This window comes from Coregonus lavaretus (assembly GCF_964263955.1).
Source record: "Coregonus lavaretus genome assembly, chromosome: 11".
NCBI lineage: Eukaryota > Metazoa > Chordata > Actinopteri > Salmoniformes > Salmonidae > Coregonus > Coregonus lavaretus.
The window spans coordinates 24,930,031-24,947,789 of record NC_139998.1 but is presented as its reverse complement, the minus strand read 5'-3'; the positions used below and the strand labels follow the sequence as shown (position 1 = coordinate 24,947,789).

The window sequence follows — 17,759 nt, the reverse complement described above, 5'->3', positions numbered from 1 at the left end:
TTCATTACAAAAATAATAACCTTGGCATTTGGTTCGAAATTAATGTTTTGTATGCGGTGCTGATTGAAGTGCAAAAATGTTTTATGGGCTATTGAATGTTAACTGTCTCATTGCAGCATGATGCCTAATATAATGAGAAAATTAAAACTAGTAGCATCGCCTTCTGAAAAAATGTGTTTTATTCAAATTGTAATTGGATTTAACCTTAAAAGATATAGCTTCTTCCTACAATGCAGTTTTATCAAATACAATTACTTAGCGTTCTAAGTAGCCTAATTATAATTCGTTCAAGTTGGCTACTTATACGTTATAGATCATTTATTTGTAGACCTACAAAAAACGATATAATCACTTTTAGTCCGCATGAAAGCTTAAGCAGTGACTGCGCGGGTTAAACTGTTAAAAAAAATATATCAAGGTCGTGCCTGGACAACTATTGGCCTAAACTACCCTCTTGGTGAACCCTCTCGTGCACTCCTTCAAGGGTTTGTATTTCTAAAACGTTCCTAAAATAACAGAGGTGGAGGAGAGTAGACTGCATAATCATCACAGACAAATGCGATTATCCACCAGCATCGAGGGCATTCTAAAGAAAGGTGAAAGTCTCTCCCTCACGCAACTAGGCCTGCGGCTAACTTACTCTTCATAGCCTATTCCTGCCTATTGGATTAGGCAACTGAATAATAAAAAGGTAACTGACTGTTTTCTGTAGAAATTAAACTAAGCCTATAGCCTAATATTTATTATTGCTGCTATATCCTATTTATTCGTTTAATTGAGGCGTTTTGATTTGCATATAGGCTACCCGATGTGAATAGGCTAAGTTAACTGTTAGGCGGATAGGTTTGTAACGTTTTTATAACGTTATGAATGAGCATTTGCTTTTATTAATAGAAATAGGCCTTTAATTCTAGTGAAACGTCTGTTGCTAACCATTTTCAGGGGCATTCCTCTCACCATTGCGAAGAGCCCACTCAACTTGCTTAATGACAGAGGTGTCTCTCTCTCAACCAACTTTGCACTTTAGGGCTATTGATGACGTCTCCCGGAAGCGGGAAGACGAGCTCTGGGATCCATTTGGAGCGTCTCAAAAATCACTTAGTGCGTCGTTCCACACAGCAGTGATCAATCTTCAAGCTGGGCAGTGGGTCGGCATGGCACAGGGGCTGAATGTCTGCCTCTCTCTCTGTATCCCGGTAAGGGTGTTTGTTCTAACTGGATGGACAGAAAGCATGTGTAACGCAGCCCATGAGGACATGGATATAAGAAAGTTGGTGCGGGGTAAAGTCTGGTGTGGGAGAAAGTGCTTTAGTCATGCATTTCATTCAAGCTCTGCCTTTCGACCTTCCCCTTTTTTTTCCCCTTTTGGGATCAGAGACAAGGTAGAATATGTAAGCAATAACTTGACTTGAATTTCTACCATATTTCACAGGGGCGGTCCATCTGGCATTTTGGGCAAATGCCAGATGGGCTGGTCCATTTTTAGCCCAGTGGGACTGTCTAACTAAATTTATTGCGGCCAGCAGGTCAAATGAATAACTAAAATGAATGAGTCACTTGGAAAACGAATCATAACTCTTGAGTCAGTAAAAAGAGTAGTTAAAAAAGAATGAATCGTTCGCAAACTGCACATCACTACTGCTCAGTCACTCTGTGATGTCACTGCCGCTTGTACACAAAACAGGCAGTCAATAGTGATTTAATGGTTTAAAAAATAAATAATTATCATCATTGCAAACATTGGCTAAACAGGAGGCAGACTGCAGTGCTTGTTATATGGCAGCATAGCTATAAAGATTACATCCTCACTCAAATTATTAAAAAAATTAAAAAACGCTAATTGTTTTGCCCCAATGCAATGTGTAGACTGCATCTTGCTTGTGCTATGGCAATATCCGTTACAGAAAAGGTTGTAGTCTTCATATATATTTTTGGAACACTCATTCAAATCGCAGCTGTTCAGAAATATGAGGCAGAGACATAAGGCTGGTTTACAGTTGGTCGATCGACATGTCTGTAGACAGTTGTTGCAGTGACATCATGAACATTCTATTGTCATCCGACATCAAACTTGTTGTCGTTATGAGTATAAAAGTATAAACACAAAATGACAGCCTCTGCGTGACATCAGCAGCCAGGTGCTCCAAATAGCATACTTGCTCTATTTGAACACCAATAAACCCATCAGTTTAAAAATGAATTGAGTAAATGTCAACCTAGCAAGCCAGGCAACAATGTTTTGGTTCATTGTTAGCTAGCTGGCTAGCCAATTCAAATAAGGGCCGGAGTACAGCTGACAACGTCTTAACTTTAGCTACTTTTTATTAATTATTACAGGAAAATAAACCCAAAACTACAACAACATTATTTACAAGGTCAAATTGCTTACGGTTGTGAGTGTGACAAAATAAAAGTAGGTCATTTTATCTGAGGATTTTAGAACTCCTGCTGTCCTGCACCTTCTTGTCACAGAGGGATTTGGTCTTGTTGCTGTAGCAGCCCAGTAACCACGACAACGGACATTGCAACAGTGGCAGAGACATTCACTTTTTTCATGTCTGTGCAACAAGGAAACCGAGTTGCAGCGACGGTCTACAGACATTCCACCAGAGTATAAATTAAATGTAGTTTTGACCAGTGACACTTGTCACATTCTAATTGTCTGTAGACATGTCGTTAGACCAAGTATAAACGGCTCTATAGGCTATATCATCATATCGATCAAATTGGTTGAGGGTTCAGAAGAGGGTGAGTAAAGAGAGAAACGTGAATGTTTATGTAAAATAACACATGCGCAGAACGTGGTTCGGATCCTTAGTTTTGAGAAATACGTTTCCAGAGGGGTGTGGCGGGGGTGGAAACTAAGTATTTGTAGCCTCGGCCAAGAAAAAAAAGGGCCGGAATGTTTCAAATGCCAGGGCCGATTTCTGGTCCCAGTCCGCCCCTGCGGATCCGTGATGGGAATAAACAAGGACAAAAGGTAGGCAACAACTTCCTGGATTGAAACACAGCCCTGCCATGTTCTGTGTTTTGTCCTGCCCTGCATGGATGTAGTAGGCTACCCATGGAGCATGCCCTGGTGCTGGGCTGATGACTCCTCCTGTTCTGTGTATGGCACTGGTAGAATTCACTGTGAAGGCACACTATCAGTGAATTACCATAGGGCCATAAACAGAGTAGAGAAAGAACCAAATTACCCAACATGCATCGCTGACTCTGTCCCCTACCCTCTGCCCTTTTTACATTCTATACACCAACTGTGTAAAATTCAGTGTTGATGAAAGTCTATGACCATGATTGTGTTCTAACAGCTGTGGACAGAAAAACAACTTGCTATTCATCCAACTATTGTAGTTTTCTTCAGGCCGGTTCTGTCGTTTAAGACATGGCCTCCACTCGTCTTCTTTGCCCATTTTGGCACTAGCACATTTTTGCTTCTGTATATATCTGTTTGAGCAATCATGTGTAGTGCCAATATAGGAGGAGACAGACACTCAACATTTGTCTTTTTGGTTTGTTTGGACGGAGGTTGTATAGAACGTGGAATAGTGATACGTAGGTGATAGGTGCTGTCACCGATGTGCAGTGTCACTGATTTGACAGAAGCTGAGGGTGGGACCAATGACTTTGTTTCTTTAGATTCATGAGTACTTAATCGCCCTTTTTTCTTTCTCTTTCCTACGGACAGAGAGAGAGACAGACAAAGAGATAGGTGAACTCCAGAGGGAAAGAAAAAGAGAGCGAGAGACCGCAGAGGATGATCTATAGATCAATGGTCTTGGTCCTCTCCAATATCTCTGGTTGCTATGGAGGTCTATACTCTGTTCCAGAGGCCCTGAACACTGTAACCTGAGCTGTAGCCTCAGACATAGGCCTCGTGACTCACACAGAGCCTAATGATGCTCTCAGACATAATGTATTCAAACCATTCCACAGCAGTCAAGTTCCAGGGCCTCCATAGGAGGATCATTATTAACTCCTTTATGACTCCTGGGCAATACTACTGACCAATAATAATCAACAGAATGTTCAGGATTGACCAACTGACAAACTCATGTGCTCCACCGGTGTATTTATGGTTGCCCCGCTCACCCCGGTTTTTGGCAATGGTAGAACTCACACTGGTCGGCTAGATGGATCCGGTGGTTCTAGACTTGCCAACAACTGACTGAGAGCTTACCAGCCAGCCACATCCACCCAGCAACCACGTGGCAACTACCCCCTTCAGGCCAGATGTTGATGGATTTAAACGGCAAGAATGACACTGCAGCCTTTGATGACCAGAGTTCTTCTAAACCTGAGACACGACAGGAGTGTCAGGTGAGCGTGACTCATTGAGTGTTGATTGGATGAGGCAGAGAGAGGAGGGGTGTGTGTGACAGGTGTGTAAGTGACTCTGGGCAGAGCAGAGAGAGGGTTAAACAGACTGTCCCATCCTGCACCCGCGCAGTCTCAGAACACTCATCACCATGGAGACCGGGAGGAACACAGCCATAAAAGCCTTCTGGGGTTTAGACACACAGACAGACTTCTTCAGTATGGTGAACAAATTATGGGCAGAAGAACAAGCATCCCCCTTCCTCTTGCTCTGACTCTTCCTCTCTCCCTCAGGTCCCAGGGCTCTCAGTAGCAGTGTGCCATCCTCCTGGGGCATCTGTGCTACGATTAGCTGATTATAACATATACTCCCAGAGTAACCTTAGACTTCACAGAGGAGTATGTGTGAGTGCATTTCAGTCACAGGGGTTGTAACAGAGATCCATACACACCCCATTAATGATTAACCTCACTGGAAAGAGAAGTGCATCCTACCGAGATTTGCCCCAATCAACGAATCAATCAATCAATTTGATTGATTCATATGCTTTCCCCGTCGTAGGGATGGTTTTGGCTGGGGCTCGAGATGGGGCTGGAGTATAGGGCTGGGGCTGGGTAGTGCGTGAGTGTAGTGGAGTATGTAGCAGTGTAACAGTGATGTGAGGTGGATTAGAGCCTGTGTTGTCCCTGCAACAGCAGAAGGGCCTGCTGTAAATCCTGGGCTTTAGCGTTAGCCACAGCCACGCAGCTTATGATGCAACCAGCTCCCCCTCTATGGTACCACGGGTTGGAAGTGAGAGGGGAAGAGAGCAGGGGAGAGATTGAGAAAGGAGAGGAGAAGAGAAGAGAGAAGGAGGGTGCAAAGTGGTCTTGATGATGTAATTTTTACACGAATCAGCTTTCAAACACTGCAGTTCATCGGGTTCAACACAGAGTGGGGAGGTTCACACACACACATGCACACTCTGATGCATGCACACACATATTCCATAGTACATGGTTAAACTGGTGGCTATAGAGAGAGGGCAGTGTGCTGCTGACACACTGACAGTTGCTGGTGGTGGTTAGACCATGTAGCCATGATGGAGGGGATCAAAGACACACACACACACACACACACACACACTGACCTATATGGTGTGCCAAAAAAGACCCCTGGGGGGAGACCAGAGGAGGTTTAAGGTAGGTAGGAAGAGTGTGTGTGTGTTACATGTGCGGTTTGGAAAATTCGGACAAGTGGGGACATTTCGCCGGTCCCCACAAGGAAAAAGGCTATTTTAGGGGTTAGGTTTAGTGTTAGGGTAAGAATTAGTGTTAGGTTTAGTTTTAGGGATACAGGGTTAGGGTTAGGGTTAGGGGTTAAGGAAAATAGGATTTCGAATGGGAATTAATTGTTTGGTCCCCACAAGGATAGTAAAACAAACGTGTGTGTGTATGTTTCTAAGACCCGCCCGGTCACTCATGGGTTATAGGTGGCAGCAGGGCAAGAGGAGAAGAAATGGGTTTAGGTGAGAGGGTGGAGGAAGAGGGTGGATGAGAGGGGGGGGGGGGGTAAATGGATCCCATTATCAGCCACTTAGTGATGGTAAACAGAGCAGGGCAGGGGAAATGACTGTACAGCTGATCACACTGTATTCATGTCTTAACGCTGCATGAATGTTGGTCTATGCTGCATGTATGGGAGGTATGGGAGGATGTAGGTGCTCTCGTGATACCTTCTAAATTGTCCCCAAGAGGATTGATAAAGTTCTAGTAAATGTATTTGTATTGTATTGTTGTACATTACAGTATACTATATGGTAACAACTGAACATAGAGCCTATAGAAACAGGTGGTGGGCAGGTGAGAAAGTAAGAAGGGAAGGTGGGGTCTGAAAGATGAAGTGTGGAGGGTGACAGATAAAAAGAACAGGTAACACATTGTAACACACACACACACACACCACCACCACTTCATCTCAACAAGCTTTCACAGTCTCACGTCAGAATTAGACGTTCATCCATGTTTCTCAAACGTCAAATTTCGAAGTTGTTCCAAACGTCAAATTTCAAAGTGTTTAAGGTTAAGTTTAGGCATTAACTCTGAATTTGTAAGGTTAGGGTTAAGTTTAGGCATTAACTCTATCGAATAGTGACTTGTATGACAGGTGACCTGGCTGCTTCATCCTTGATGTGATCCTTTTAGCCTGCTTTAAATAACCACAATGCACTGGGGTTTCGGGGAAGGGTTAAATTCTAGACCTGTTTTTAAAAATTCTAGACCTGTTTCAGTGAGTACACAGACACACACGCATGCACACACGCACCTACACACACACACTGGATTACAGTAATCCAGGCACAGAGGGTATTTTTAGGTCTGTGCGGCCAGAGATCTACACCCATGATAGGCATGGTGCACTGATCTAGGAAAACATGCAACAATTAGTTAATTAGTTGTGCCTTGGATTGTTTTTATCGTTGAACTGACAACTGTTGCTTTTCATACAGAATAAAAAAAGGCAAAAGCAATTTGCTCATGTATTGAGATCCATCTGTGTAATACTACTTTGGGAGAGTTTTGTAATCTCATTGCATTGGCCAGAGACACTATGGAATACTGCCACCTGGTGCTTAGTATGACCACAGCAAACACATAGCAAATCATTTTTCAATGTTCCTGTCTGTGTAAGTGGGCGTTCTCTCTCTTGCGTGAGCATGCTTTCCCACATGAGCTCAAGGTTCCTCCATAATCTCTGGCATGCTCACACGAGAGAGGGAACGCCCACTTACACAGGATTTTTTCTACGGGAAACTGCCCAATAACAGCTGGCTCTGGTCTACTTATTGTCCTCTCCCCGCTCGCCACACCTGCCCCGCCCTGAAAAAACGAGCCAGTGAGATGTCTCACTTTCTCTACCGTCTCTGCACATAGCAGCCTACATTGGAGAAAGATGGATGAGAGAGATACCAACCCCCATCTGTCGAGATATCTGTCGTAGATATGAAAAGATAGGAGGGGTGTACGCAATATGGTGGAAACCCAACCAAGCCCTCTGAGTCAGAGTAGAGTGCAGCAGAGCAGACAGAGGAGAACCCAGGGGAGTCCTTCTGTGTCTAGGTAATACTGTGTAGCATTGAGGCTTCTAAAGCACTGCTTTAAAATGACAGGTCACACAGCTATCTTATTGCCTCTTCTTCCAACATTATCCCATAAACACTTTAGAACATGATATAATCATCTGTCTGAAGGATCATTATCCATGAGTGCTGATGGATAGGAGAGAGAGAGTGGAAGGCGGAGAGAGGGAGGGAGGGGGGGGGGGGGGGGGTGCTGACTGTGCTCTTCCCAAAGACACACACACACACACACTACACTCCACAGGCGGCCGATGGCACCTTAATTAGGGATGACGTGCTTTAGTAATGGCGGGGCGTCATTGCACCACCAGGTGGGCATAGTTAGAACTACTGAGACACAAACACCAGCTGTTTGTCTGAGGAGAGGAGTTTATGAGACTGACTAGCAGGTGGGTCACAACTTTATCTTTGAAAAAATACAATAAAAAAATGTAAAATTAAAATTGTATTAATCTTTTACCTTTTGGTTATTGCTTATCTGCTTTTGTTTACATTCAGAAAGTTGAAACATTATTTAGATATCTTTTGAAAGATTTGTAACTGAAAGTAAGATTAAAATCTATAGAAAAGTTGATAATCTGTGTTTCTCTATTACAAGTTCACGTACACCTCCTCCAAACCCAGGCTTCTGGGCACTAGAGTCCTCTATCTATATGGGTCAGATGGCTCAGCAGGGGTCAGGGGTTAAAGGTCAGTCAGACCATCATGGTTGGGGTGTTACACATCAGCGCTGGGCTATAGTTGCCCCACAAACACAAATCTGAGCCAGGTCTCCCTGGTCCTCCCTCCCTCTGAGCCACACATGTGTTTGTGGTGCTCTGGTGTATCTTTGGTCTTCACTTCCATGGATTAGTACCTGCAATGAACACACTCACTGTTAGCCACAGGAACATACTGTAAAACCAAATTACATTACTGTTCATGTTCATTTCTGCTTTTAGTGTATATATGTGCATAATATGCTTGAGAGTAGGCAAGTGCAGATGTGAGTGTGTGTGTGTGAGTTTCCCCACCTGTAGTAGTTTGGTTTGAAGGGTCCGGTCTTAGTGAGGCCCAGGTATTTGGCCTGCTCATCAGTCAGCTCTGTGAGGTGGGCGTCAAACGTTGGCAGGTGGAGTCCGGCCACAAACTCATCTGAAAACACGCATGCAGGCACACACACAGTCACACTATACCCTGTCAAAACCGGAGTAACGAAGCAGTAGGTAGGTAAGGTGGTGTGTTTTACCCATCTTCTTTGGCAGGAGGTAGACGTCTTTATTGTATCGTCCCTCTGGGGCATTGTACAGCTCAATCAGAGCCAGCGCCTGAGGGCATTACGTTATGTTATAGAAGTAGTATACCTAGAACAGAATTAAATTACAGAGAGAGTGTGGCTACAAAGGCCAGTCGCTTCTCATAGTGCATACAGTGAGGGAAAAAAGTATTTGATTCCCTGCTGATTTTGTACTTTTGCCAACTGACAAAGACATGATCAGTCTATAATTTTAATGGTAGGTTTATTTGAACAGTCAGTGACAGAATAACAACAAAAAAATAATCGCATGTCAAAAATGTTATAAATTGATTTGCATTTTAATGAGGGAAATAAGTATTTGACCCCTCTGCAAAACATGACTTAGTACTTGGTGGCAAAACCCTTGTTGGCAATCACAGAGGTCAGACGTTTCTTGCAGTTGGCCACCAGGTTTGCACACATCTCAGGAGGGATTTTGTCCCACTCCTCTTTGCAGATCTTCTCCAAGTCATTAAGGTTTCGAGGCTGACGTTTGGCAACTCGAACCTTCAGCTCCCTCCACAGATTTTCTATGGGATTAAGGTCTGGAGACTGGCTAGGCCACTCCAGGACCTTAATGTGCTTCTTCTTGAGCCACTCCTTTGTTGCCTTGGCCGTGTGTTTTGGGTCATTGTCATGCTGGAATACCCATCCACGACCCAATTTCAATGCCCTGGCTGAGGGAAGGAGGTTCTCACCCAAGATTTGACGGTACATGGCCCCGTCCATCGTCCCTTTTGATGCAGTGAAGTTGTCCTGTCCCCTTAGCAGAAAAACACCCCCAAAGCATAATGTTTCCACCTCCATGTTTGACGGTGGGGATGGTGTTCTTGGGGTCATAGGCAGCATTCCTCCTCCTCCAAACATGGCAAGTTGAGTTGATGCCAAAGAGCTCGATTTTGGTCTCATCTGACCACAACACTTTCACCCAGTTCTCCTCTGAATCATTCAGATGTTCATTGGCAAACTTCAGACGGGCCTGTATATGTGCTTTCTTGAGCAGGGGGACCTTGCGGGCGCTGCAGGATTTCAGTCCTTCACGGCGTAGTGTGTTACCAATTGTTTTCTTGGTGACTATGGTCCCAGCTGCCTTGAGATCATTGACAAGATCCTCCCGTGTAGTTCTGGGCTGATTCCTCACCATTCTCATGATCATTGCAACTCCACAAGGTGAGATCTTGCATGGAGCCCCAGGCCGAGGGAGATTGACAGTTATTTTGTGTTTCTTCCGAATAATCGCACCAACTTGTCAGCTTCTCACCAAGCTGCTTGGCGATGGTCTTGTAGCCCATTCCAGCCTTGTACTACAATCTTGTCCCTGACATCCTTGGACAGCTCTTTGGTCTTGGCCATGCAGGAGAGTTTGGAATCTGATTGATTGATTGCTTCTGTGGACAGGTGTCTTTTATACAAGTAACAAGATGAGATTAGGAGCAGTCCCTTTAAGAGTGTGCTCCTAATCTCAGCTCGTTACCTGTATAAAAGACACCTGGGAGCCAGAAATCTTTCTGATTGAGAGGGGGTCAAATACTTATTTCCCTCACTAAAATGCAAATCAATTTCTAACATTTTTGACATGCGTTTTTCTGGATTTTCTGTTATTCTGTCTCTCACTGTTCAAATAAACCTACCATTAAAATGATAGACTGATCATTTCTTTGTCAGTGGGCAAACGTACAAAATCAGCAGGGGATCAAATACTTTTTTCCCTCACTGTACATGTAGCACTCCACAGTACAGCTTGTGTGTTTGCTGCGACCATGACTTTCCCTGCTGTGTGAGAGACAGACAGACAGACCTGTGTGGTGGCGGTGATGGAGAGGATGAAGGTGGGTATCGTGGAGCAGCTCAGGTTCAACAGACGACCCTGAGAGAATATACACACACACACACACACACACTGTGAATCACACACACACAACCCAGTGATCAGTGGTCACACACACACACTGACCTCAGCCAGTAAGATAATTCTCTTGCCATCTGGCCAGATGACATGGTCCACCTGTGACCTCACTCTCTCCCAGGTCAACTCTGGGCTCCGCAGACTCACCTGACAGAGGAAAAACACAGTCTGTCAACCTCATACACACACGCACGCACGCACGCACGCACGCACGCACGCACGCACGCACGCACGCACGCACGCACGCACGCAAGTCTCACCACGTCTATCTCAGTGTTGGAGTGACCCATGTTACAGACGATACAGCCGTTCTTCATTCTGTCCAGATACTCTCTTCCCACCACATTCTTGTTGCCTGAGGACAAAACTGAGGCTGTTATATCCTGTTAAAAGCTGTCATAACCTGTCATGGTCTATCATTACCTAGGCTGACAGGATGGGGGGGGGGGGTTGTTGGGGCTGGAGCTAGGGTTAGCGTTAGGTTTGAGGCTGAGGTTAGGGGGTTGGGGGTGAACTGGGATGCGGACATGAAGCTAGGGTTAGGGTTAGGGTTGTGGTTATGGTTGAGGGTTAGGGTTGGAATTAGGGTTAAAGGAATAGTTGACCTAAATTACAAAATTACACATTTGTGTCATTACCCTGTAAGCAGTCTATGGAGAAGGTATGACAGCAATCCATGCTTTGGTTTAGTTTCCCTGGCAATGTTTCCACATGCTAACGTTTTATCATTTGTGGCACAAATCCCATTCAAGTCATGGGACCGATGTTAGCATTTTTCGCACATCATGTCCAAATAATCTGAAAGTATCTCATATTGAGATATAAAGTGGTTATCCCACTGGCTATAAGGTGAATGCACCAATTTGTAAGTCGCTCTGGATAAGAGCGTCTGCTAAATGACGTAAATGTAAATGTAAATTGATTGTGAAGCTCAACAAAGTCACTTATACATGATTTGAACAAGATGTGCGAAAAATACTACGGATGATACACTGGCAAGGTTTTGAGGCAATGTTGCTGGCAACAGAGTGGGTATGAGACATTGGAGCTATGATGAGCAATGAACAATATGGATATGAATAATACATTTCATATAAAGCATAGATCAATTAAAAACTAAATTTCCCCATTTATTTACTCATCTCCTATAGCTTGTTATTGCCTGTTGACTGCCACAGCTGTACAACAATTCATAAGATAACAAACAAGCAACAAAGCGGTGTTGCCCCTGCCCTGTTCATCCACTCAACCTGCTTCCAGGTTGCTAACAATCTGGCTAGCTAGCTAGCTAATTTTGCCAATTTGTCCCATTGACTATACATGGGCTTTGATTAGCATGCTAATCAATTAGTATGCCCCAGCGTGGATATTGTCGTCAGTTAAACATGACAAACTGAACACAGTATGTATGTAGTAACGTATCATGATCAAATATTGTGATGAGGAAACATTTGATGGGTGAATAGCCAACATTTCACTGCAAAACGGGAGTTCATTTTCGCTCACTTCAGCTCAAAAACGGCCACCATGTTTCCAACATTTTAAGAACGCAAACTGATCACATAACCAATATCTGCGCTATGATTGGAGGATTCCTAAAAATTGCCCACTGGTGGAGCTGCCGATCAAAATTATAAAAAGTTGCTAATTTTCAATGGAAAAATTTTGCAGCAACCATTGCTGGCAACATAGCTCAGCAATATTGCTTCAAAAAAATTGCTAGTGTATTATCAGCTTTAGAGTTAGGGTTGTGGTTGAGACTGTTAGGGTTGAACCGTGATGTCGACATGACGCTAAGGTCTCTTTACTAGACCATTCACATTACCTCTGTGGGTGATGACATCATGTCTTACCCGTGCAGGTGATGACCATGTCCACCTGTCTGATGACCTCATTGAGCTTGACCAGTCTGAAGCAGTCCATGCTGGAGAAGGGAGAGACATAAACACAAATAGTTAAAGACTTGCTTCTGCCACCTACATGTCTTAACCCTTTTTCTGTACACACACACACACTCACACACACCCTCTGTAGTCATACCAGGCCTGCAGGGCACATATGGGGTCCACCTCTGTGATGTACACTATTGAGCCCATGGCCTTCAGAGCGGCAGAGCAACCTTTACCAACCTAGCCGGGGGAGGAGAGGGTAGAAAGAGAAACATTCTTACACACAGATGGAATAAACACATAGATAGAGAGAACAATTCAGACTTGGTGTTTAATAGGTGCCAATACAATACTGACCTCTCCATAACCACACACCACCACCTGCTTTCCCCCAAACATCACACCGGTCAACCATTTCAACCTAGGGGGAGATGGGAAGCCAAAGGTCACACACACAAAAAGTAAAAGGTCACACACAAACAGACACACACACACACACAAACACACATGTTATTTCTGCATCTGTGTGTTTTAGTATATGTACCCATCCAGTATGGATTCCCTGCAGCAGTAGAGGTTGTCAAACTTCTGTTTGGTGACTGAGTCATTGACGTTCATAGCAGGAACACACAGCCTCCCTGCCTTGGACAGCTGGTACAGCCTTGGGAAGAAGGGAAACACTGCTACCTTAGCACAACACATAGGCTGTGTCTCAAATGGCACCCTATTGCCTATTGTTATGGATTAGGTTAGGTAGTTTAGACAGCACACTACAGCTCACTACCACTTCCATACTCCATTCCCCCAGGGGGAAGCAGCAACCTTGTCCAGTTGCTGAGCCTGGTTGATAAGGACACAGGTGCTGCCAATTAAGATGGTCGGAGATTATACAGCGAGGACCGTGAGATGGCTGAAGCAGAAGTGTCGTTTGAAGCTGAAAGCGCGTAGAGTACAGTTAGTGAGAAAGATGAGTCCAAGAATGGAACAAAAAGGGCTAACATTGTTGTGGAAAGAGTCTGATGAATCGTTCCTTGTTGGAGTACGTTTTTTGGATGAAGATGTTAATTTGGGAAACCCTTTTGAAGTCACAAAGATGGTGAAGAAGGCGTTGGGAAAAGTGGACGCAGTCAAAGTAACCAGGAGTGGTATGGTGTTGATATGGTGTGTATCTATAGAGCAAAAGGAGCGTGCATTGTGGCTTGTGAAAATATTGACGCATGAAGTGAACAGCTTTGATTTTCGGAGCAGGGCACCGGTAAAATGTGTTATTTCTGTTTTATTTATCTGTATTATTGATGTTTGATGAGTATTTACCACCCTATGTAAAGTTGGGATATATAAGAGACGTTGTAAGAGCATTCATGCAAAACAGATGCAGATGTTTTTTATGTGTCAAGTGTTTGCAGATGGAAGGAATATGTTATTGAAGAGTCTGTGAATGTAAAATGTTTCAACTGTGGTGGGGATCATATTTCCGAATTCTCTGAGTGCCCTATTAGGGTGAAAGAGGTTGAGGTGTCAAGGAACAGGGCTGTACAGCAAATCTCCTATGTGGAGGCGGTGAAGAGCGTTGAAGGGGCAAGAGGTCATAGTTCTGAAGAAGACATGGCGGTGGATGCAACACAACCAGTTGCAACTGTTAAACTTAAATCAAGTGATCTGGATACACTTATTGTGAAAAAGGTGGATTTTGTAGCATTTATAGCTACAGTTATTAATTGTACTGCACAAGTTTCCAATAAGTCCAAGAAGCTGAACATCATCACAGCTGCAGCCGAGAAGTTTTGGGCCTCCAAGACTGAACAGCAGAAGCACTGCAAGGACTACTGTCGCCAGGAAATGTCCCGCCATCACAGGATCCTTCTGAACCTGTGTAGGGACCTGATTAAAACAGAAAAGCAGGCTGATTTAGTTTAATTAACATTTCGTTACTGATAGTTTGTATGGATTTTTTTTAATCACTTTTCTTTTTTGGGGGGGATCCTTATTATCCACCTGTACATTAGAGAAACGGCAGTCCATCTTTACTTTATTACATGAAGGTCAATACGGAACATTTCAAGAACTTTGAAAGTTTCTTCAAATGTAGTCGCAAAAACCATCAAGCGCTATGATGAAACTGGCTCTCATGAGGACTGCCACAGGAATGGAAGACCCAGAGTTACCTCTGCGGCAGAGGATAAGTTCATTAGAGTTACCAACCTCAGAAATTGCAGCCCAAATAAATGCTTCACAGAGGTCAAGTAACAGACACATCTCAACATCAACTGTTCAGAGGGGACTGTGTGAATCAGGCCTTCATGGTCGAATTGCTGAAAAGAAACCACTACTAAAGGACAACAATAAGAAGAAGAGACTTGCTTGGGCCAAGAAACACAAGCGGCCAAGAAACACAAGCAATTGGACAGTAGGAAATTTGTCCTGGTTTGGGCTTAGTGGGACTATAATTAGTTTTTCAACAGGACAATGACCCAACACAACTCCAGGCTGTGTAAGGGCTATTTTACAAAGAAGGAGAGTGATGGAGTGCTGCATCAGATGACCTGGCCTCCACAATCACCTGACCTCAACCAAATTGAGATGGTTTGGGAGTCGGACCGCTGAGGGAAGGAAAAGCAGCCAACAAGTACTCAGCATATGTGGGAACTCCTTCAAGACTGTTGGAAAAGCATTCCAGGTGAAGCTGGTTGAGAGAATGCCAAGAGTGTGCGGGGCTGTCATCAGGGCAAGGGGTGGCTACTTTGAAGAATCTCAAATATAAAATATATTTTGATTTGTTTGATACTGTTTTGGTTGCTGCGTGGTTCCATATGTGTTGTTTCGTGGTTTTGATGTCTTCGCTGTTATTCTACAGTGTGGAGAGTGGTAAGAAGGTGAAGAGGAACCCTTGAATGAGTAGGTGTTCTAAAACTTAGAGGTTAGCATTCCATGAGATTTACACAACTTTCTACCTGAACGCACAAGACCAAAATGCTGTTTAACAGAACAGGATCAGACTGCTTTTCTTGGTCATGTTCAGTAGGATGTTTTACATCCATATCACAATCATTTCACAGCCATATCACAATCATATCACATGCTCATTTACATGGTCATCTTTGATACATCGTTATTGTGATCATTGTTTAGATTATCACATCACCTAGTGACCCGATTTAATAAATTGAACAAATCCCTTTTAAGTTTCTAATGCACAGGCCACACACACCCTGAGAGAAATTAAGACTTGAATGTCCTACATATTTCCAATGCATGTAGTGCATGAATGTTAGTTAAAGGCACAGGTGGAGTAGAGTCGGGCTTTGTTAGCGAAATGAACCCCTGAAGGAATGTGGGCAGCTCGCTCTCTGCTCCCGGGCTTAGAGATTACTTTTGACCTCTTGGGTCCAAAGTTGAGGCCAGGGAGGTCAGATGGGGAGGATTAGCGAGTCGGGGGTCGGACAAAACCCTCTCTTTTATCCCCAGGAAACATGGAACAAATGCTTCCCCAGTTCCTAATCAATCAGAGAGGGATTCATTGAATTGAGTTTTGCTCTGAGAAAAACAAAGATGTGGTACACTAGAACTTGGTCCTCTGTAGGTCAATTGGTAGAGCATGGCGCTTGTAACGCCAGGGTAGTGGGTTCGATCCCCGGGACCACCCATACGTAAAAATGTATGCACACATGACTGTAAATCGCTTTGGATAAAAGCATCTGCTAAATGGCATATTATGTGGCGGAATGCACATATAATTGTTACGAACGCCATTATACCAAAGAAGAAGAATTGTGACGCGTACTGAGTATGCGAAGAGGCAGGACGCAGTCGCAGGAATTAACAAGGTCAAGGTTTACTTAACAATGAGCAAGAGAAATAACAAAGAGAGTAAACGACACAAAGATTAACAATCACACACAACATCATCCAGAACAGTCCAGGGCCGGACCCCTCGTAGCTGCTCGATGGCTGACGGAACCAGAGGGAGGGGGTACCGGTACTTGGTGGTGACTGCGTTCAGCCCCCTGTAGTCAATGCATGGTCTTAGTCCTCTGTCTTTCTTGGCCACGAAGAAGAAGCTGGCGGAGGCAGGTGAGGTAGAGTGTCTGATGAACCCCTGTTTCAGGGTCTCCGCCACTTACTTCTCCATGGCCTCAGTCTCCGCCATGGAATGGGGGTAAATGCGACTTGTCGGGGGGTGTTGTCCCTCCAGCAGGTCAATGGCGCAGTCCCAGGGCCTGTGAGGAGGGAGACACGTAGCCTTTAATGAAGAGAAGACATCGGAGAGATCTGCATACTCACGTGGAATGTTGGGCTGGAGGGCAGACTCCGGACTCTCCACTGACGTGGAACAACAAACCACCAGCAGGCAGGTCTTCCGGCATGAGGTGGACCAGGCTGTGATCCTCTTGGTGCTCCAATTGATGGTGGGGTTGTGTAGTCTGAGCCAGGGCAATCGCAAGACGATCCGGTGAAGGGGTGACGTGACGATGTGGAATGACAGCTCCTTGTGGTGCTCCGGTAGTGTGGGAATGGTGATGGTGATGGGGAGAGTGACGTGTGTAATGGTGCCTGATCCAAGGGGTTTATTGAGAGGTGACGTGTAGCAGAGATGGCAGTGGCACGGTGGGCAACCCCCATTCAGAGACCAGCTCCCTATCTATAAGGTTCCCCGCTGATCCGGAATCTATCATTGCAGTAGAAATGGAAGAGAAGGAGTAACCAGTCACCGTTGTGGGAAGTAAAAACAATGGTTTTGTGATAGGAGCTGACGTAACACTCATGGAGCAGCGACGGGAGTCATACCACCTAGATAGGGAGCCGCCAGGAGATCTGTGGTCTGTGGTGGTATAGGGGGTGCTGCCCACCTCCATGGGTGAGGACTCGGAAGCAGGGCGGCTTCCATAGCTCAGATGGGGTGAGCGTCGAGGCTCCGGGAGGTGTTGGGAATGCTGTCTCTCTCAACATGTCATCAAGACAGATGGACGTGGTGATGAGGGTATCAAGGTCCATCTCGTCGTCCCGACATGCGAGTTCCGTCTTGATGTCCTCCCGTAAGCCTCTCCTGAAGGCCGTGCGCAGAGTACGCTCATTCCAGCCGGAAGACGCTGCCACCGTGCGAAAGCTCAGAGCGTACTCGGACGCGGGCGCCTCTCTCTGTTGTAGATGGAGACTCTCACCCCCATCCTTTCCCTCCATGGGATGATCAAACACTGCCCTGAACCTAGCGAGGAAGGTGGGATAGGGAAGCGTCACTGCCTCCTCTCCTTCCC

The 17,759-nt window shown here is 44.9% G+C and overlaps 1 pseudogene across 1 annotated transcript in view; it reads right to left on the bottom strand.

Annotated features, from left to right (window-relative positions):
• LOC311137049 (putative adenosylhomocysteinase 3) overlaps window positions 1–17,759 on the bottom strand; it is a 57,489-nt pseudogene that overhangs the window by 6,181 nt on the left and 33,549 nt on the right. Inside the window, exons 8-16 of the transcript in view lie at window positions 13,052–13,168; window positions 12,865–12,928; window positions 12,659–12,747; window positions 12,472–12,542; window positions 10,879–10,973; window positions 10,667–10,765; window positions 10,511–10,579; window positions 8,665–8,743; window positions 8,450–8,570 (exon numbers count right to left, since the gene is read on the bottom strand). The product of the transcript in view is annotated as a putative adenosylhomocysteinase 3 (transcript). The remainder of the gene's footprint in view (window positions 1–8,449; window positions 8,571–8,664; window positions 8,744–10,510; window positions 10,580–10,666; window positions 10,766–10,878; window positions 10,974–12,471; window positions 12,543–12,658; window positions 12,748–12,864; window positions 12,929–13,051; window positions 13,169–17,759) is intronic.